The sequence below is a fragment of the Maylandia zebra genome, linkage group LG9, assembly GCF_041146795.1.
Source record: "Maylandia zebra isolate NMK-2024a linkage group LG9, Mzebra_GT3a, whole genome shotgun sequence".
Lineage (NCBI taxonomy): Eukaryota > Metazoa > Chordata > Actinopteri > Cichliformes > Cichlidae > Maylandia > Maylandia zebra.
The window spans coordinates 31,052,447-31,074,357 of NC_135175.1; the positions used below are offsets into that span (position 1 = coordinate 31,052,447).

Here is a 21,911-nt window from a genome sequence, read left to right on the forward strand (position 1 = left end):
ATACCAGTCAGTCAAATACACCACGTCCCTACCTCCAGCATCAAGATCAGAGTGATCATGAAAAGGGAAACTATCGAAAAACAGTTTTTTGTAACATGCTTTGTCTAAATGTCCAAATTTTAACCTGGGAGTCTCTGGGGATTCACTCACTTTTGGGGCCAGCCTCAGGTGGCCACTAGAGGAACTGAAATTTCTGGTAGGTTCAGGTCTAATTGCTGCTGCTTGTTCAGGAGGTACACGGCTAACCGTCTGGAAAGCAATTCAGACAAGAGTGCTGGCTTAAGGCTCACTAATTAGCATGATTTCTTTTTAGTTTTTATAAGCAGTTAATATAATTTTATTAGTGGGATATAACCTTTTCCCAGGTGTAAATGAGTACCGCCCTCCAAATACCACCTCATCTCTTAGAGAATTTAGCAGGTGGATGTCCTTTCCAGCCACTGTGTGGATTAACAGCACCAGCTGCAAAGTGCTGAATGTGAATGCAGTCCCGCTGAGGAAGCAGCTAGCTCGACAGAGATATCAATATGGACACCTGTGGGCCCTCCTGTTGCCATGACCACCAGCAACAGCTGCAGCAGAGTCACTCTATCGTCACCGGCGGCCGGTGGGGGAATCAGCACTTCCTAAACAAATTAGTCTGAGGAAAACTGCTGAGGCCCGAACCCTTTAATTACATCAACCCCAAACCAAATTATACGCAGACTCTGTAATAACTAATGCACATCAAACAAGCCCTCCTCCTCTTCCTCCTATCCCACTCAAGCTTATGTGTGGAACATTTATATCGAGGTGTTCATTCCCAGAGGAGAGACGCAGAGAAATGTCAAGACAAAGGAGACATGGCTTCTCCTCCCTCCCTGGCCTTTTCGCTTCGCGTTCTATCACTCTCTCCATTCTTTTCGCTCCCCTTCCTCATTCATTCTCCGTCTCCTTCTCCCTTTATCCTGTCATCTACATTGTGGGGAGCGTCTTTCGCTCCTTCGAGCTTTGGCTGTGTAAGCAGAGCTGGCGAGATGAGAAGAAGCAGCGCTGTACTCTGAATAGTGAAGCACAATAGGCGAAGAGGTTTTGCAAGGAGAGAATTAAAATTCTGCCACCGGTGGAGCAAAATAAGATGCCACGTGTGTGTCTGTGAGGGGAGGGGTTTAAAATGAAATGAAATGTGTTTTTGATAGAAGAACTTCACTCTCTTGGAAAGAGAGCTTTCAAAAGTGAACAAACACAAGGTTTAGAGGGAATGGAAAATGAGCTAAAGCAGACCAGACACATTTAAGTCCTTTTTCTCATTGTTTTTTTTTTTTTGTTTTTTTTTTTTATAAATACAGCTAAATGTGATCTTAAGAAAAGTGCAAGACAGAAAGGAGGGGGGGGGGGGGAAATCGTTCATCTTTCAGTCCACACTTCATCCATGTTCTCATGGAGAGCACCAGCTATAAAAAGGCCATTCATAAAAAGGCAGGTAAATACCATCAATCAAAGGATGCATGCAAATTAAGGTCAATGAGCTCCTCATATAATGCAAACATCACACTGAGCTCTTACTACTGGGAGCAGAATATTAATAAGTACATGTATAGTGTACACAGGAAAAACCTGCTCACCAAGGATAATAAGGTCTTTAAGGGATGTTAATATAAAACATGTGGCACCTTCATAATAGTCTCAGGTGACTGCCTAGCTTTAAAAACAGTACATCCTACTATAATGGTTAAGTGGACATGTTGTTATGTAGCGCTTTTCGACTCTACCTGAGCACTCAAAGAACTTTGTACAACATGCCACATTCATCCATTCATCCAAGCACTTTTTTTCTATGTTTAAGTTCTTTTTATCTAACATTTACAAACATTCAGCTTGGGGTTGATTTCTTGCCCAAGAATTATTGGCATGGAGACTGAAGGGAGATCGAACAAATAACCTTCTGATTAGTAGACAAGTTATTCTACTTCCATATAGTCATATCATAATCATCATTGTAGTATATGTATGTATGAATATTTGTGTGTCTGTACCTTATGTCCTCCTTAATTCATGGGAAAACTTGCACAAACATCGTCGTAAATACAGAGATTGATACAGTGAAAAACACTCTAAATCTCTCTTATTTTATCTTCTCTTTTTAGGACAACTCTATAGAGTTGTTGTTTTTTGGTTTGTTTTTAATAGCTTATCCATTTCAATACTGGAGTTGTTGCTTGGCTGCTTTCAATGACTAGTCTCCCGACCACAGATAGTATAAAGGTCTTTAAAGTGAAGCTACCAGGGGCCAATAACTGTGGTTGTAAAAGGACTTCGGCCCTATAGATGTTTGTGAGAAAATGGTCCTCAACCCCTAGGTCAGTCAAGTCCATGGTGTCAGTCACCAGGATATACTCCTTATCTAATCACCTCTCATCAAGAAGTGGTAACATCCCTCTTTTTATACTACCTGTGATTCCACTGGAGGCCGTTTTTGGCTGCAATTCTAGTATTTTATGCATCTGTTGCTTAGCTAACTAGGAGATATGTACATGGCAGCATTGAAACTGCAAAACATGTTTAACTGATGTGTGGTGTAGAGATGTGGACATCCATATATTACAGTCTGTTTTACACAATGCTGATTTAACCAATAAAAAGAAAGAAAGTAAAGCACCAAATTCTCTGTTTTAAGTATATTGCAACTTTATTTCAACCGAGATTTTTCAATATTGTGCGATTATAACTTCACTGATTATGCTAACTTTGCAAACTCCACCTGTGTTATAAAGATTTGAACGTTGACATTCTATCAGAGCAAGCAAGGCAGGAAGTGCTTGTGCAGTGGACTCTAAATAAATAGGCCTAAATTAAGTGAAAGAAATCTTCTTTCATCTCAAACAGTATTCTGTCATAAAGCTTCTCTCATCCCTCATCGCATCTATCCTTTAGATCTCTGCCATCTTGTGATTGCAGTTGGATATTGTCTCTGGAAGCAAACTTGATTACAGAACTACTAAAATCTCATGGACTTGTCTGTCTCCATCTCCTATTAATAAAAGCTTGATTGCACATGTGAAGTGTGGATAAACCTCTGGTCTGTGACGGGAGACTGTCGGAGATTAGCATGCTAGCTAAGCCACTGCTGGCTCTGCTTTCACTGCTCTCAGATCAGTTACCTTCTGTGCTTTGTGTGAAACAAAGCTAGCATTGGCAAGTAAACAACTGCTTTCATTTATCGTTGTAACAAATGAGCATTCTCTCACTGACCACCTCGGCCAACTTGTATGACGTAACCAACTTAATAACTTGCTATAATTGTTTGATTAGCAGCTGTGAAACCACTTGGTTGGCCAAAATGTACAAAGTTTAACTTAACATGGTTGTTGTTTTTTTTCTTTTTAAATAAAGTTATCTGTGTTTCTTAGCTCTCATTGCCTTTCTGTAAAAGGTACCACATGCCTCTGAATTGGTTGTCACAAAAAGGTTCCAAAAACTATCTTTCTAGAAAGCTGGTTTTTACATGATTCCTTGTGTATATTTGCCATTCTGACAGACCCAAAGTAAATACATATATTAGCTGCCTGGGATGGCCATTTTGCTGCCTGCATAAGAGGTCACCGTCTGGGGATACTTCCAAGCAGAGGTGGTAAATGCAAAGTTAGCATGAGCCAAAAGAGCCATTTAATGGGAACTACGTCATAGTGTTTATCTTGAAAACATTACGGCAACATGCAGGCACTAAGGCAATCAATTACTGAATTATACCATGCTGTTGCACAATGAATGCAATAAGCCCTCTGGGCTTTTTTCTCATTACCAGGTACACACTGTCCTACACGGGCGAAGCAGGGGAGGCTTTTAATAACATTTAGTATTCAGATTAAACCGTTGTACGCAGCCAAAGCTACGGCTTCCAGGGTTTTGGCTCCAAAGTAGGATCAATTTACAATCCAATTAATTCAAATTGTGTGGAAACATGCTCACAAGGAGGAAAACAATCGGCTGTCCCATTAAGGCAAAGACAAATGAGGGTTTGGAGCCGAAAGAGAAGAGACACCTGATGCGTTTGACATGCCTGCTTTCATTATTTGGTTTACTTCCAATACAACAGGCTTTTAAAATAATATATGCATAGTAGGAGTACTTTTTTCCTTTTTACCTAAAAGCCACTGATGGGCTCCAGTTGGATTTGATCTGGATTTGAAGTGCGCTTCAAACACAATGTTCAATTTGTCTGTTAAAAATAAATAAATAATTTATTACAGCTCATCAAAGACTTGCAGCAAATAAACCATGATGTTTCCGAGAAAGCGCAAATGATACGCATCTCTCACAGCAGCAAAAGCAACACTGTCTGAATGTTTAAAAGCTGTACACAAAAAAAGACCACAATATAGATCCACTGCCTTCAAAGCAGCTGGTCAATCATGTTTAGCCACTCTTTCCTGCTCTTTAAATGACTTGTCATCCTGTCTTTCAAACCTGCTGTGAGCCACACACAGCTGCAGATCACCAGCATGACCTTTAGAAAGATTCAGGGAAATTCATTAACGAGCCTTTGATTAAGTCGTTTCACGCTGGCAGAGTTTTTCCTTGATGGGAACCTAAATAAATAATATACCACTTCCAGCTGATGTGTCCTTATTAAGCTCAAAATAACACCAACATAGATAACTTAATCAGTGATTTGTGAGCAGATCATCTTAAACTGGTTTCTTGAACATGACAATGAGTTCACTGTTCTCAAATGGCCTCCACAGTTACCAGATCTCAATCCAATAGAGCAGCTTTGGAATGTGGTGCAATGGGAGAGCTTCATCGTGCGTGACTGTGTGACACTATCATGTATCAAAACCTCCAAGGAACGTTTCCAGCAACTTGTTCAATCTATCCTGTGAAGATTTAAGGCAGCACTCAAGGCAAAAGGGAAGTCCAACAAGGTACTAGCGAGATGCACCTAATGAGGTGGTTGGTGAGTGTATAGATTTACAAAACAGAAAATCATCTTTGAGAAAAAAATAACATGCAAAACCTACAAGCATAGCATTCATATGTTAAAAAAAACAACAACAACTTTCTTTCATTTTTTTACCAATTGCCCAGAGCTGTTCGATATAACGATATATATATCGGATGACGATATAAAGACGTTGACCGTTTGTTTCTTTCATGGTGTCGCAAAATAAACTGTTTACAGCTATATTTTTTCATCGCTTTGACGGTCACTGTAGTAGCTATGTTAATTTCTTAAAGTTCCCCCTTTCTCTTATATTTAAAATAACTACACTACGGACGGACAAACGGCTGTTTTTACGCTTTGTCGTTAGCAACAATGAAGTTAAACCCAGTGTGTGGCTCCGCCTCCGCTTATTTATTTTCCACATAAACCTTTCACAATAAAGCTGAAGATCCTGTTGAGACCCTGTTGAGACAGAAAGACCAGTCAAAACAAATCGAGGACCTTATTCCTAAAGGAAGGGCTATGTATATGTCTTATATTGGTATATGGGATTTTTGTCATATCGCACAGCCCTACAATAGCCACCAAAACCCTTAAAAGGACCTTTTCTACCACCTTAAGCAGTCAACGTTAAAGACTTCCAAAAATGCATACTTGTCTATTTAATTGATTGCGATCTTAACATGTTCATAAAAATGAACGTATTCTGTACACATCTGCAAAAATCTTTGAATCAAAACAACGCTTCAGGATTTTGCTTTTAATCAACTAAAACCTGCATATTTAAATGTATAAAACAAGAAAACTATAACATCTTGACCCACAGCCACACTAAGCTCTATGTTTGTGTGTGTTTAAAGTGGCATAGTGGCATTGTAAAGCGCTTTGGGTGCCTTGAAAAGCACTATATAAATCTAATCCATTATTATTATTATAAAGTGTGTGCATCAAAAGGGTCATTTCATGCTGCTCCACATGCAACCATCAACCTCCCCATCGGCAAGGTGCTGGGCAAAGCCTCGCCACCCACCATCGTGATCCACAGCCACTGAGACGTCTAATGCAGCAGAAGGGAAGGCGGCTGGGCCCAGTTTGTCATTCTGTTTGAGCGCTGACTCAGACTTAAAAACAGGTAGAGGGAAAAAAAGGAAAAGAGGGATTAAAGTCACTGTAGTGCTTCCTGGCAGCAGTAAAGACACATTAGAGGCCAGGTAGATGATTTTTGCGAGATGGAGTAAAAGACGGTGTAGGAATGCTGCTGCAGACTCCCTGGTTTTCACTGCTTTGCTAGTCATCTTCTGGAGAGCATGTGTGAAATTCTCATAAATGTTCCCTTCCTGTTGTGGACTGCATAAAAAGCAGTACATAATATCAGCATATATGACAGACTAGTCTATTAATACCAAAACCAATCACATGTGTGACATCTAATCTCAGGAATGACTCCTTTCTGGGTGAAAATGAAAGAAAAGAAATAAAAGTTATTCATTTGAACATCCTCTCCACCTCCAACCCTCCACCCATGGCTTGTTTTATGTCCAACAATGATCCGAGGAATGGCTGCCAAGCATATAAATCTGGCTACGAGGACAGGTTCGCTGGCAGAGCTGAACAGAGTGAGCACTGGGGAATCCAAAAACAGTACATCTTTATTACCGTTAAATAGCTGCAGCATAGAAAGACTTGACTCAAAATGTGGAGCAGTGGACTAATGATGAAGGATGGAAGGGAAGGCTGACTGGCATCATCTGGCGCAAAGCTCAGTCACTCATACATGGTGGATTTAAAAATAAAAAATAAAATAAAAAACCTCCAATGAAAACAAATTTTAACATGAAATTTTGAATCATGAAATATTTTATCCCAATATCACACATCACTTGGCAAATCCAGCTGTAAAGCATCAATCTGAACATGTTTGATAGATCTGACTGAGAAACCAAGGACACTAGACACTCGTAGGCTGACAGCCTGTCTGTAACATGGCAAAGCATATCCCGCTTTAAAAACGTGAACATCACGTTGCTTTGGCATTTACTGAGGCCAGGGATCAGTGGAGCCCAAGGACCATTTTTCCCCAAGATTTCTGTAAACCAAAATAACCTTTTGCAGTGGCTGCACCTGCTAGTCATTAGAAAGAAAGCAGATTTATGGCTCTTCTGGATTGCCCTAACCTTTTAGACCCAGAAGACACATCAAATAGTTACAATACAATAAAATTACATGTGTGATTGTACAATACAAATGTCTAAATTCCCAGAAAAACCACAATAATTTCACATCAAACATACAAAGGCGTCTTTACATCCAATCTAATTAATGATTTGTATAAACCACCTGCCTTAATCAGACAGAAATTTCGCTCCAAACAAGTGTGATCAGGTCAGTATCTTCCAACTAGTGTGTTTACATTAAGCTTTTTTTTTGGTCAGGCTTTTGATCTGGTTACTCGTTTCCATGTAAACATGGCTGCTTTTTGTTTTAAAGCTCGCTAGTCAACTAGATGATTAAATATTGCTAAATACTAGTCAGCTAGATATTCATATTTAATGGATGTTTTACACCAGTAAACTGTTGCTTCTAAGTTTTTATAATGCCATTGGCGACTAACAGAGGGATATCCAACAGAAACAAGCTCCCCTCCATCTTTCTGTGAGAGGAAATTGACAGCGAGTTGGAAAATAAACATAGCAGAAGCATGAACCAGCAAGGATCTGCAGTACTAAAATGATGGAATCAGATTTTTACTGATATTTAAACACTCAGTTGGAACAATGTCTATGTGGAGCAATAGAACGTTAGCCACACTCTGCAAACTGATCTAGGACAGTGTGTTTGCAATGCCACCTACGGCAGAAAGTGCAACACATTTTAGCAACTTGATCTGATTATTAAAGAATGTGACTGATGGTTTCAAAGGGCTCAGAAAAATACACAATATTTGTACAGTCAATCTTTCATCTAGTAGCTGAGCTCAATTTTAGCCATTTCGTGGAGATTAGTTGACTTGTCGATTTTTTTCTCCTGTTTTCATGGGCAGTAAAATACCTGCTGTTGTCTATTAGTCTTTTTTTAAAATCAACTTTGATGTCCAAACTACTTTCTTACAACACTGTCACCACTTTCTCTGCTTGGAAATGGGGTTGTATCAGTGTATAAATGGTATGAAAAGTGTATGCAGATTATAGAAATCTGTTGGTTAAAGAGCAAAATAGGCCAGTGTATTTTTTTTTTCTCCACAATACACGATATATATCATGATATGTTCAAATAACCTCCAAAAACAAATGTTATTCTCAACCATATAATGCCCAAAACTGCACTGGCATCCTCATTCAAATCCAAAATTCAATATTTTTTCCTACTTTAAATTAAAAAAAAAAAAAAAAAAATCAAAATGAGTTTAAATGTTTTATTTTAACCATTTTGTAACCATCAGCTGCACACAGGGGTTTTCTCAAATTACAATATTGTCACAGTGCATCTCTTTGTGTGGTCAACACTAGACATTTAACAAAAAAATGTTTAAAGCAACAAAAAGTACACCAAGTAAGAATTTAAGAGACAAAATAGAATAATTCAAAATAAAAACATTTGACATTTTCTTTGGTGTGTGGGAAGTTTAAAGCAGGAGCTTAAAGCGGAGTTTAAAGCATTCTTCATTTTGCAGTGGATGACTTTTCAGGTGGTAGAATAAATTCATGGTACTCTTACCTTTAACAAAAATAGTTTTATGGCATTTCTTGAAAATTATTACATTTTGTTCAACATTCTTCTTGTGAAATCCAAACCACTGCCAGATTATTGATCCAGTGCTGTTTCTATTTGGAACTAGCTCATCTGACTCCTCTTCAGTTAGTCTCATTCCCTCGCTCGTCTGAAAGGGCTGTTGTCGCCATTTCCCCCCCCCCCCTTATCTGGTAAACACGTGTGGCAGGCAGAACATTTTCCGATTAGGCGGGGGGAGGTAGTGATGCCTTCGCAACATGTGGGATTTAAAAAAAAAACAAAAAAAAAAAAACCCTCAATGAATTACATGCAGTCCCAAATACATCTAGTAGATACGATATATTGCCCACCCCTAGGCCAGTGTGCACATTTAATAAATCCAATGGTAATTTTACATATACACTTTTTTGTTTTGCAAGATTTCGATGCACAAGGTCTCCAGGAATAGGGACAGTGTCTCCTACTTTGTCTTACATCAGTTGCCTTTGTATTCATTATGCCCAATTTTACCCTTTCTTATGAAATAATCTGAATTAATGCCAAAAATCACTTTTAAACTGTGCCAACCACCTCTATATTTTTGAGTTAATCTATAGCATTTTGTCTATTAACATTTCTTAAGCCTTACATTGGTAAGCTTGCTGCAAAGAGAGTGAAACATTTAGCATACAGGCTCGACAACATGCCAACAAATCAACATTACAGCTTTTACAGAGCAGCAGGATACAAAAGTTTCTAAAGTTAGAAAGATCCGTGCATTTATGCATTCTGATGAACGAGGACATCGAGGGCAAAATCACTCAGGAGCTAACATTAAACAAGACTGTGAAGGTTACTTTCCTTCACGCTAGACAGGTGAGCTGTCACATGAAGTCACAGTTTATCAGCATCAGTCTTATCCTTTGTTACGGACCATCCTACTGATCATGACAGCTCTCGAGACACTTTTATTTTACTAAATTCAAACCTGGTTATTAAAGTCAAATATTTTGTAGGTTTAGTATGAATATTTTCTCAGCTTCACAGACACAGCAGATTATTACTCTGCAGGCTCGTCACCATGGCATTAACTTTGAAGTAACTTCCAAAATATGGTACCAGGTATCCTAGTAACAAGGAATGGTTCAAAGCTATGGAACCCAGGACCAAAGAGTTTGGCTGATGCCTCAAGCATAATTAAAAATCAAATGCACGCCCCTGCTGCTCATCTACCTTTTATGTGCCCTTCTTCTAAACTTTCCGTTATCACCTATCTTCTCTTCCTCCTCCCTTTGCACCATCAAGCTGCATGCCTTTTGGGGTTTTGTCCTACGTACAAAACAGAAAGAGGAAAAAAAAAAAAAAAAAAAACTCAATCACGGCAGGAGTGCGTTGTGACTCCTCTACCCTACAGACACAAAACAGCATGCAGCCATTTCCACAGAACGTCCCCCAAAAAGCTCCAAAAGGTTCAAAAGAAGAGGTCACCCTGAAAAAATAAAGCACATTTCCCGGGATAACAACAACATTAACAACTCACCTCCCGGGCCTCAGTTTGCCAGAACCTGGCACAGAATATGAAAAAAAATTTAAAAAAAAAATAAAAATACACAGAACAACTGCAGAAGCCTAATTTTTAGCTTCTGTTATGGCTTTCTAATTCAGTCCCCCAGTCAAATAAGATGTGTGTGCAAAGAGATAAAGATAAAGAGAAAAAAATAAACCCTCTGTTTGTTTATTATTTATCTTTTTAGAGCATCTGTAACATCATTTAAGGCACCATATGCTGCTGCTGTTTATATTTCTTCTCTCATGATGCCTTCATGAAGAGCAGCTGTCACAGATTGTGTCATGTCCCCGTAATGAATAACGAAGGCATGCGCGAGGCGTCAAATCGAGGCAGACGGCCCCAGATGTTGGAATAAAAGAAAAGTGGGTCAGGTGTCTAGCTGATGCTGAGCACACGGCTGCGTGACGAGCGAGCCGAGGCTTCAGCCCAACCGGAGAATGGATGGTTGAAATCTGTCAAGCTTTAAATAAAAATGGAAAAACAGGTCACATGACAAGCAGTGGTTACACCTGAGCCGAGCAGGGCATAAACTCGCGAGTCCTTTGGTTGCAGTTCATTAAAAGGTCAAAAAGGTGAGGCGTAGAGTCACGTCGCCTGAACTGCCCAATGAACGACTCCCAGGGGCGTCTTGCCAGCTCTCGATACATCACTCGCTGCACAGTGGAGAGTTGTGCGCTCCAGATTTTTCACAGCTCAACAATGCTTCACAGCCTCATACGTCTCCAATACAAAACATCCATCAATCCTCCAACGTCTGCCTCAGACATTGAAATCCCGACGCCATCTCATCATGCAAATCCCAGCATTCGGGACATACGTCTTTCACCGTAAATCGACCATTTACAGTCCAGCCCATCAATCATATCTGGATCATTTCACAAATCGCACAACACACCCTTGTTTTATTAAAGCTCCTCAATTCAGTCCATTAACAATTACCACCGCAAAGTGAGCTTTGCACACTTAAAAACTTAATTACGCATTTATTAACACCTTATTGACATCAGTTCAACCCTTGCGATGGTATCTTGCTTTTAGCCCTTCGCTCTTTTTTTAGCACTACAATGACTGCTCTGCAAAGAACATGTGGATACTTTGCATTTAAATGTAAAAAGGGCAAAAAGGAGAAAACAACTACCAAAAAAAAAGAAGAAGTTCTGCATTTTTTGCTGCTGTTACTTTGAAATGCATGACATCTAGTTTGAATAAAATTCAACAGCGGTACACAAAACTCATGGGCTGGTATGTACCTCAATAATATAAAAAGAAGTGCAGAAAAATACTGTGTGGTATAATATTATGTGTGCTGGCTTTAAATCTTGCGTGAGACCACATACTGTACACCAGAGGTCTCAAACTCCAGTCCTCGAGGGCTGTGTCCTAAACATTTCCATGTGTCCTTGTTGCAACACACCTGAATAAAATTAATAGGTCATTAGTAAGACTATAGAACCTGACTGCATGCTTATGTGGCAACCCCTAACTGTACTCAAGTAAATTTAAGGGGGAGGAGTAGAGTTTGAGGCCCCAGCTGTACATAAAAGATGGATGTAGTGACATCACACATGGTGATGTCACCGTTAGCAGGCAAAGTTTCGCTGTGAAGCCTGAAACTGCCTCCATCGCTATCATTTGACCGAGAAACTGAGGAAAACTAGTAAATATTTGCTGAGTTGATCAAACTACAAGACCGAGTAGTCATATTACTATAGACGTCTTTTTGGAATATGAAGTTGCTTTTATATGGTTTTCACTAAAGTGACACTATTGACCTAAAAATAACTGAAGCTCGTGTTCAGAATTACAGACCATATTTTGAATCAGCCCTTGGATGTCTGATTATTATGCAAAGAATCCTTTTTGGCAGATCCCTAATAGTGTCTAATTAAAATGCATTTACAATAATCACCTAAAGCATTTAAACCTAAAGGTTTTGACATGGTTTGGGTTTTACTACAGCTCAGGCCTGTTAAGGCATGGGTGCGATGTCTCTACTAATCTGCAACATGAATGCCAGCAGTTGATGCATTATAACCAAATAATCAGTAGGTAATAGGTCATTTGGGCCTGACCCCTTTGTCAAATCAGTGAGAAGAAGCCCAGCTTGACTGTTTCTCAGCTGATTAGCAACCCCGCCTACCAAAGTTTGTGACATGCAACGCCACCCACATTATATATAAATGAAGCATTCGCTGCATAATTCCTCAAATAAGCATCTCAAATGCTCACTAGCTCGCTACCTGGGTACACAGAGAAAGGGCAGCAGATATGAATATTTTACTCAGTTACTGCCTGACACTGTGGCTAAATCACTGTGGGAGACCAACTTATTAAAAAAAGCATGGCTGAGTAGGTGGACCTGCCACAGGAACTACAAGGGGGGTATTCAAATAGTGAACAAGCACTATAAAAATCACTTTCTGTGGTCACAATATGGCAGCTCCGTAGAAAAAGTCAGCCCAATCGTTAACTCGACAGTTTAGTCATCCAGCGCTTGCCTGATAAAGCCGTGTGGGTCAACGGACCACCATTACACGAACACAAGTGCCAAATTATCTCTTCGCTAATAATTATCTAAACAAAGTGGCTCTCCTTGGCTAACACAATAGAGAAAGCTGATGATGACTTGTTTAATTATGGGCACCCTGCACTTGTCTTAATGGATATATTGTTATCCATTTAACACTTGAGTCAACAACTCCACAATTCATTCTTAGTGACAGTAAGCTGCATTTGAATGCTTTACCTCTCACCATCTTTCTTTCCAACACGTTCTCACTCCCAAAGCGTAACATTTTACGCTAGGTGACAAATCGTCAACATATTTCGTTTTCGGGTACCCAACACGTTCCTAAATGACGACATCGGAAAAAGGAGAACACATGAGAACTGTTTGGACTCAATCTACACATGTTCGTTCATTTTCTTCAAATCGCTTTGGAAAACACTATTTTACATCATTTAACGTCTGGTTAATGTTAGGAATAAGGTTATGGTTATGGTTAGGGATAAGGTTACGGCTGGAACGCCACGGGACGTGACAAAACGTCGCTATGCTACGCCCCAGGAGTGAGAATGGGCTCTTCTTTCACTTTCATTTCCATTACAAAAGAATAAGCACAATGTTCATTGCTTTTCTGTTGTAGAAAAAATGTATTGATTTTTTTTTTTAAAGCTTCTAGATGGATGGGTAATACAGCAGTATGATATCTAGTAAACCCTTTGTTCAAAGAATTCAATGTTGGTTTAAAAAGAAACATCATCAGAAAAAGGTCAAGTACAAGGCCCGGACTTACAATACGTGAAAAAGCAGACAAAGTCCAGGTTAAGATTTTTGCACAGTACTGTACCTTTCACACTCTTCACCTTACCAACAGGAACAACAGCATAAGTTATGGTCTCCAGCTCAGGTTTTTACAGGCTCAAATCTCAACAAGCGAGATTTAGATATCAGATACTTTGTACGCATATTTTTCCTTGCTAGAGTCCAAGACGGAAGTCTACACAACATTCGAGCTGATTAGATGTTGAAGTAGCGTCAGCACAACATTTGTTTTGGAGCCAATTTTCAGCAAAGACTAAATGTAAAGAACCGTCAGCCATCAAACTGCATTTCATACACTGAACTTAATGTTCACAATGGCACGCGCAGAATCCACAGATCCCATTCAGTCCATCTTCTGTCAGTGTCAGAGAGAAACCACAGCTGCACATCCAACTTTTCTTCTTCTCATCGGCTTAATGGATTGTGAAGGCAAGGTAAATGATTCTCCTTGACAACACATGATGCATTAGCCTGCACCATTCGTCACCGTTTACAATGCATCCCGCGAATGGAAATAACTGAATCCATCATTGGCAGAGACACCCACCAAACAACAGGAACACCAGGACAGAGTGTGATTGAATCAAATTGGATCCTTTTCAGGAATCCGTGGCCACAGGTACACAGCACTCCTCCAAAGGGAATAAAATTTAAAAAAAAAAAAAAAGCATTAAATGGTGTCATTAAGGATGGATGTACGAGTCTCTATGCATGCATGCAAGTCATTTTAGATTACAGCAGCTAAACAAATCGACTGTCAGGCCGCGGGAAGGAGAAACACGGCGGTATCAGCTCACAAGCCTGGTGCAAGCAATCAAATCGTTGATATCAGGAAAGTAAAAACGATAACGGCATTAAAACATACTGATGTGTGCAATTCTCTGAAAGCGTCTCAATTTGTGGTGCTCTAACAATGTCACTTACTTCTCTCATCTTCCCTCTACTGCCACACACCAGCTCATCATTTCTCTCCTCTTTCCTTTTTCTTTTATGCCAAATTAAATTTACCCAAGCAGTGCACCATTCACCATCTCCTCATGCTATTCACTTTTTTTTTTTTTTTTTTATAACTTGCAGATATGGAAACCTTCCCTCATTACACAAGGTCAACACTGGCACCCCACCGAGTGTCGGGAAGCTCTCAAAAAGAGCTTGAAATTGATTCATCACTGGCGGCTCTCTCAGAGGGGATGGTGTGATGAACTTTATGAGTAGAAACACACAGATGCAGAGTGATTGAGAGCTCGTCCTGAACAGTCAGAGGTAACGGCAAGAGATGAAAACATACAGTAATCTAATACTTAATCATTATATCAAGGTAATGTAGATCATAAAGTACTGCTGAAATCTCAAAAGGGACACTTCAAAATAAGAAATGAAGGAGGAAATGTTTTAATTTTTCTGTCAGAGAATAAAAGTAAAATCATAAAAAAGGTGCCAAATACGTTCAAAGCAATCAGTTAAGAGACTAAAAGAAAATTACCTGACACAAATGTTTGTTTAGTTGCAAATTAGGTCCATTAAAAACAGACAGTTAAAGGAATATTTAATGAGTGGGCTCTTAAAATCTTTCTATAACCTTAAAGTTCTCCCTAAACGCTTGTTTGGTACTCAGATCCACATTAAATGAAGCTAATTTGTGGCAGGGGTTTATTTCCCTCTTCTTGTTATGCAAATGTCTCCTGAAAACACTTAATCTTGTTCAGTTTTTTTAATAATAACACAAAAACACAAATGCTTTTTCAGTCATTACATTAATAACATGAAGATGCAGAATGTGCAGTGTGAAAAAGGTATTTACACAATAGCAACTCACACTTTCCAATGAAAACTCACATTCAGGGGGTAAAACATGGATTTCATCATTGTGCCTTTGTAATTTTAATAAAATGTCATAAAACTTCACTCTAGCAGGTTTACAGAGACAGGATGTGATGCACACATGCTCACAAGTGGGGAAGGAAGGCGACTGATGTATCAGAAGAATACAAACCGACTGCCGTCTCAACCTGTAGCTGATGGTCTCTTTTTTTTTTTTTATCTACCAGATTGAGACACCTGTCAATACTTCCCAGACACGTCATATTTATTATAGTTAGGGAACTTAAAGTTAGTCAACATCATGTGGTTAGCAGTCATATGACTCCAGAATACTGAACAGGAAACCAGTTACTCAGCAAACTTTGTTTGTTGTACTTAAATGTTTGCATCATGGCTGCTGCTATGTGGGTTTTTGGGAGCTAGATGTGCCCATATTTGGACAAGAGGAGCGCCAAGTTATCAGCAAACGCAGCCAACCTGCATTTATCAACTTATAGTTGTAACACACAGAGACGCGGATTAGTAGGATATAAATAAAATACTAGAAATGTACTCGCTAAAACTGAACCACAAACTTACTGGATGTTCTCTACCTCACAGAAAATTATATTACAACTCTTACAAACACTCCATCAGCCAAACACACTGGTTGGCTACAGCTACCCATGCCCTAAATCAAAGCATCAATCACATTCATTTTTAAGCTTTAACCACTTTTGTATAAATGGGAGTCTACTGGGATTGACTCCAGTGGCCACTAAAGGAACTACAGTTTTTTGCACTTACATAATGACTGCTTTTTTTTGGGGGGGGGGGGACTTGGAGTTTGCAGACTAACTGCACCACACAGCAAACTATATTACTGGTTACATAATTGCAATAAAAACACTTCAAAAGATAGAATACGACAGACATGCTTGATATTCTTACAAACACAGCATCAAGTGGCCCAGATGTTGCACCTTGTCTGCAATAAAACCTTTGAATTAAAACTAAAAATACATGAAATGCAAAATTAGCAAAGTTAATACAGCCGAGAGGCGATGATAGTGAGGGAGAATAGTGGTGCAACGGATCACGGTTGATCCGTAATCCGATCCGATCAATCCGATCACAGCGGAGTGCGATATAATGAGCGGTATGTATTATTGTAGGGTCTACCTTACAATATAAAGCGCCTTGAGGTGACTGTTGTTGTGATTTGGCGCTTTATAAATAAAATTGAATTGAATTGAGTGGTAGATACAAAGCCCTATATTGTACCATTTTTTTTTTTTTTAATAATTGCGTGGAATGAGTCTTGAGTTGAATGTTTTTAACAGGCAAAAAATACTTCAATAACTAAAAAAGTAAATGTTAAATTTTTGTGTTTTTTTTTTTGTTTTTTTTTTGCTGATCCAAAAATTGATCCGATCCGTGACTTAAAACCGTGATCCGATCCAATCCATGAGACTTTTGACCCGTTGCACCGCTAAGGGAGAATATGCCAATAGTCATGCATCCACCAAATCAACAGCTTTGGGGCACAACCACAGAGCATCTCGTCCTTGCCAGGCACCCCATCATTTGGTAAGTTATCACAGAATCTGCAACGCTCCAACTTAACACTGCAGTCAGTCTGTCGCTCGCCCACACTGGCTCATCACTGGCAAATCACAACTCAGCCCAGACACCGCCACCCCTCCCCCCGCCCTCACCCCTCACCATGCTGGTTCTTTGCAGCCCCCTGAGGCTAAACACAGTCATCTCTGTTAATACTGAATGTTAAAACTGCTGCAGTAAAGTGCTGTATGGAAGAGAGCCAGCAGTCTCCCGGGCTGCTGTGTGAAATTATGTCCCCGACTTCAGGTAGCTCCGAAGTAAACAAAATGTCCTTTTCATGGCTCTCGCGTGTGTCTCAACAAGCGTTTCAGTGTTTCCTGCCACTTCCTGTTTTGGTTTGCTGGGCCCATGCTAGATCCAACCACTTCCTCCTCTCAGAGTTATCTTTACACAGAGAGAAACTCATGCTGCAGATAAGGATTGTGAAACTATTAACACAGAGGAGCAGCCAAAAATTGAAGCACAAGCTTTGATGTACTTCTCCTCAGAAACAAGTGAAAATAAAGCTTGCAGGTGAACAGTCTTCACTTCTATGAAAGGCAGAGCAGCAGAAAACAGGCAACTCAACACAGAGCTCAGGCAGCATAAAGGAAACAAAAGGAAAGAACTCAATCAATATGGTAAAACTCCTGACACAAATTACCCACCATCCCGTAAAGGCCGCCTTCTCCCAACAGATGGGAACCAATTAGCCACCTGACTCCCAGAAAACACTTGGGCAGCCGTGTGGAGCCAAGATGCAAATGAAGCAGAGGGAAAGGTGGAAGCGGACCTGCCAACGTCCTGGGAGAGGAGAAATTAATGGAGGAGACAGCGGAAGTGCGCTTTTGGAAAATGGAAAGAGAAAAAAGGAGAGAAATGATGTATGGAGGGAGCACAGAGAGCTGGACTGAAGATCCCCAGAGAGCTAACAGAAACAAGGGGGGAAAATATCTGGTTAAGGAGGATGTTTATTAATATTGCATTAGCATCAGGTTGATATATCAAATGCCTCAAATTTGACCTACCTGTCATATTTAACCAACTCAAAATGAATCTTTGCAAACTCCAACTGTGGCTCACCAATCAGTGTAGGTGCAGAAAAAAAATGCAAAGTAAGTTTGTGATTTATGAGTGTTAAAATTTACACGAGAAGGCAGGGCTGCATAACACTGTGAGCTATACAGGATCAAAGATCAGTTGATGTGCTCATGCCTTTGCTCATGGTTTGATGCGTAGGCAATTTGTTGAATTTTTGTGAATGCACACCTCTTCAACTGTTTGTTAAGGCAAATGTCTAATCAACCAATCATGTGGCAGCAATTCAATGCATGGTCAAAATAACCTGTTGAAGAGCAAATTGCGCAGCAGAATATGGAAAAAAAAAAAATATGTGACTTTGAATGTTGCATGGTTCTTGGTCTGAGTTTTTTCAGAGTCTGCTGATGTACAGGGACGTTCACACAAAACCATCTCCAGAGTTTACAGAGACCGATTTGAAAAAGAGAAAATATCCAGTGAGTGACAGTTCACTGGATGAAAATACCTTACTCATGCTAGAGCTCTGAACATAACAGAAAGCAATGGTAACTCAAATAACACCTCATTATGACCACAGCCTGCAGAAGAGCATCTCTGAGTGCACCTCAAACCTTGAAGCAGATGGGCTACAGCAGCAGAAGACCACTCCTGTCAGCTAAGAAGAATCTGAGGCTGCTGTTCACACAAGTTCATCAAAGTTGGAGAATAGAAAATTGAAATAAACATTGCCTGGTGTGATGAGTCTTGATTTCTGCTCCGACATTCAGATGGTAGCTTCAGGATTTCATATAAACGACATGAAAACATGGATCCATCCTTCCTTGTATGAATGGTTCAGTCTGATCATGGAGGATATTCTCTAGGCACACTCTGGACTCCGCACAAGCTGAGCATCATGACATGATAATGAGTTCACTGTATGACAACCCTCACTTGACCTCCAGTGACCTCCACGGTCACTCATGACCTCAATCCAAAAGAGCATCTTTGGGATGTGGTGGAATGGGGATATCACATCACGGATGTGTAGCAACTGTGTGGCGCTATTCTATCAAATATGAATAAAGAACCTGCGAGGAATCTTTCAGTGAGCATTGGTAAATCTATGCCGTAAATAATTCTGAAGTCAAAAACCCAGCACCGGCAAGCTGTTACAAAAACCTTAACCTGCAGGGTTGAAAAATAATCTCCCCGTTTCAACTGACACTGAATGAACGTGCAACATTTTATGATGTTAAATATCAAACGTCTACCCAAGAGCAGAGAAAGAGACAAGCAGCTGGAATAAGATGCCAGGACGAGTTAAGCTCTCCAGAGGACAGTCTGAAAGCTGTGCATGTTTCTAAGGATCCTTGCCTCAGCAAACTTAAAGGCAGTGTTTACCTTCATTCCCTCTGACTGCTCGCAGAAGGCAGGCAGCTGCTGGATGAAGCCAAGTAAATATTTGTAAGTGTTGGTGATATAAGGCGACATATTCCCCCAGAGATTTAGTCGCACTGGTGCTGAAGTGTGCGACTCTGCATAACCTGGACTTCTAACAAGGACTGCATGGAAATGTAGGGCAGAGATGTTACATTGTTCCCTTGAAAGTCTGTTAAAATCGCTGTGATTTGTTACTAAAAAGAAAGTTGGCTTATAAGGGGGCTGCAACAAGGACCAGAAGAAGACAAATATAGATTAATTTCAACTGTGTGTGTGAAAAGCCACTCTGTGAGAAACAAGGGTGAAAATGCACAGCTGTAAATGAGCAAAGCAAGTCATCTTTAAGGCTTCCCTTTAGTCCAAACTAATATACGTAAAACCTGTCCATATACTTTTGACCATCTAGTATGACCACATAACCAGAGGAGAATAAAAAACCATTCCATTTGCATTACTTCCTAAGATTTATGAGATTTTCACTCTGTGTGTTTATTTCTCACATACAAAGCACTATAAAATTTTGCACGTCTGGTTCCTTGAATTTTTTTTTCTAAAAAAAGATTAATTGCCAAGCCCCACAGGACCCAGGGCAGCCCACCCTACCCCACCGCAGAGGAAACTGTACCCACCCCAACATTCAATCGTCTCCCAGACTATACAAGACAACAGACACCCAGGTTAAGTTTATTCTCCACCTCTCCTATGTCTCTCCCCCACCTGCAGAGTGGACTCCTGCAAGGATGGAACAACCTCCCCGCCAGTTGAAGAGCCCCCCAGTTAGCCGGATGCACCAGAGGCCCCCTGCGCCAGGGCTGAGCCCCCGTGCACCCACCCGCCCACAACCTCGGTGACACACCGACGAGGACCGAAGCCCCCTAGGCCCAGCCAGAGCCCCAGCACGGAGGCGAAGCACCCCCGAACCCCAAACCCCCACACCTGCCCCGGATCCACTCAGGGGCAGCCAGGCCACCAGGCCAGTAACCTACGTCCACCAGTACAGACCATCCTCCAGCCCCGCTGCACGCAGCCACGAGGAGAACAACCTCTAAGAGCAACCAGAGCCACTAACCAGGTTATGAACACAACCCCCGGGTTAAGCCCTCCAGGGATAACGTCTCTAGGGGTCCTCCAGGCGCCCTAAGCCCGTCCCAACTCCACATCAACCACAGTAGCTAAGGCGGGACAAAACCACGACCCCCTACCCCCGCTAGGTGATGGAGCCGATCAAAGGAGCCCAGAGGGATTGATCTAATGTGGTGGCAGAGGCTATATCGAGACTAATGTGATCTATTAGATGGTTTCTATATTGGCTAGAATTAAGATTATTTTTATTTTTCCAGTTCATGAGGACTGTTTTCTTGGCGATGCATAGGGCCGTAAAAACCATGTGGACTGTATTAGTTTCTGTAGTGACCTCATCCAATTTTCTCAACAAGCACACTAAAGGGGAGGTTGGAATTTTACATTTCAGACACTTTGATAAGTCTTCACATATCTCGTGCCAAAACTTCTGCACTGGTGGACAGAACCAAAGAGCGTGGATGTAATTGTCTGGTGTATTGCCTTGACAGTGTGAGCAGTTGTTGGAAGATGTAAAGTCCATCTTGAACATCCGATGACCTGTATAGTGCACTCTATGTAGTGTTTTGTATTGTATTAATTGCAGACTGGGATTTTTAATCAATTTAAAGGTTTTTAAGCATACCTGAGACCAGAAGTTTTGGTCTAAGCTGACTGATAAATCTGCTTCCCACTTTGCAATAGGAAGGGATATTGATTCATCTAATTTAAAAAGTGTTCTGTATATTTTAGATAATAATTTGGGGGGTTTAAGAGTAAGAAAATGTACCGCACTTGGTGGTGTTTGTAATTCAACTTGACTGAGGTTAAATTTCTTTTTTACTATGGATTTAATTTGTTGATATTCTAAAAATCTTTTCTTGTTGATCCCATATTGTGCAACTAGTCTGTCAAATGGAATAAATTCGTTTCCCTCTAATATATGTTCTAAGTATTTAATTCCTTTACAACTCCATTCTGGGAAATTAATCATATTATTGTTTTGTAATATGTCAGGGTTATTCCAGATAGGTGTACGTTTGCATGGGATTAATGAAGACTCCGTTATTTTTAGAAACTCCCACCATGCTGTCAGAGAAAAGCTGATGTTGATGCTTTTAAAGCATTCATGTCTTTTGATGTTTGAGCTAATAAATGGTAGGTCTGAAATCTCTAGATCATTGCATAGTGCCTGTTCAACATCTAGCCAGGGCTCATCTAAGAAGGTATGTTTTAACCATTCTGAGATTAACTGAAGCCTGTTGGCTAAGAAGTATTGGTGAAAATTAGGCAGATCTAATCCTCCCCTATCCTTGGTTCTTTGTAGCGTTTTTAAGCTGATACGCGGGGGTTTATCTTTCCAAAGGAATTTAGAAATATATGAATCCAGAGATCTGAACAAATCTTGTGATGGTTTGTTAGGGCTCATCAAAAATAAGTAATTTATTTTTGGCAAGATC

At 40.3% G+C, this 21,911-nt stretch overlaps 1 protein-coding gene across 3 annotated transcripts in view; it reads right to left on the reverse strand.

Annotated features, from left to right (window-relative positions):
* The window catches only part of rnf152 (ring finger protein 152), a 60,726-nt gene that overhangs the window by 35,190 nt on the left and 3,625 nt on the right, over positions 1-21,911 (reverse strand). The window contains exons 2-3 of one of the 3 annotated variants that reach the window (XM_014414122.3): positions 9,866-9,961; positions 8,639-8,901 (exon numbers count right to left, since the gene is read on the reverse strand). The exons of 1 other annotated variant lie outside the window; for it this stretch is intronic. The gene's annotated coding sequence lies outside the window, so the exon portion shown is untranslated. The remainder of the gene's footprint in view (positions 1-8,638; positions 8,902-9,865; positions 9,962-21,911) is intronic. One more of the 3 variants, XM_014414123.3, reaches the window with a different exon arrangement.